General features: G+C 38.2%; 1 protein-coding gene across 2 annotated transcripts in view; it reads right to left on the bottom strand.

Moving 5' to 3' along the window:
• Positions 1–932, bottom strand: part of rnf103 (ring finger protein 103) — a 50,237-nt gene that overhangs the window by 12,908 nt on the left and 36,397 nt on the right. The window lies entirely within an intron of this gene.

Below are 932 nucleotides of genomic sequence, written 5' to 3'. Positions count from 1 at the left end.
TACTGCCAGATCAATGCTCCTCAACTTAAAAGCTGCATACTATGAACTTCTTTGTGTGGTTTCCATGATGAAGGGATATGAGTTTGAATAAATTTCTCTTCGTGCCTGCTGCTAGCATGTGTTTGTTCTGAAAATCAGCACTTTCTTCTTTGATTTCCAATTTTGACTTCCAATGATTCACTTCCTGCTAAAGAGCCCCCTGGTGGTTGAAGAAAAATCCACAGAAAAGCYGCACCGGGCTATAAGCCTCATGGTTCAAGGCGTGGGGAAAAAGTAGCGGCTTATAGTCCGAAAAATATGGTACCTAAGTAGCCAGTCTGTAACTGAATTCACTKTATTAGGTGCAGTAAATGCAAGCCACTTTAGTGGGAATGTAGTTCATATTACCCACCATTAACCTGCGCTTATGTGCTATGGAAATTAGAAGCAGTTTTATTGCATTTGCATATTTATAACTTCCTAGTATTGTGTATACAATATCTGTTGGAACAGTGTTTTATTTTCCTATCAACTATATTTTACTATCTTTTGTTTGTCACCACATTGAATGTTTACTTTTCTCATCAACAGAATAAACAGCCTCCTTATTCTCTGAAGCCATGTCAACAATAAACTAAACAGTTTTCTGATAATGTGGTAATTTCACTTATCACTTCAATTTAAGGTTTATGACATTAAAATGTAATACAATTGCATATACCAGGATGTGTATTTCTGCTGCAAAAACCACAGACTTTTACTGGCCAAAATTTGTGGCACAGCCTTTTTCCTGAAATAAGAGCCTTTTGTACAGAAGTACTAAGTATAGTACTWAGTCTTTTGGTGGCATGCCAAGGGGTTGCTCTGGACTGTGGGTGCGCAGCATCACTTCAGGCAGGACGCGGTGATTGGGCATTAGTACTGCCCCTTTCAATCAATGTGAGAAAAAAATA

Source organism: Poecilia reticulata, unplaced genomic scaffold, assembly GCF_000633615.1.
Source record: "Poecilia reticulata strain Guanapo unplaced genomic scaffold, Guppy_female_1.0+MT scaffold_327, whole genome shotgun sequence".
NCBI classification, from domain to species: Eukaryota; Metazoa; Chordata; class Actinopteri; order Cyprinodontiformes; family Poeciliidae; genus Poecilia; species Poecilia reticulata.
This window is presented reverse-complemented; position numbering and strand designations above follow the sequence as displayed.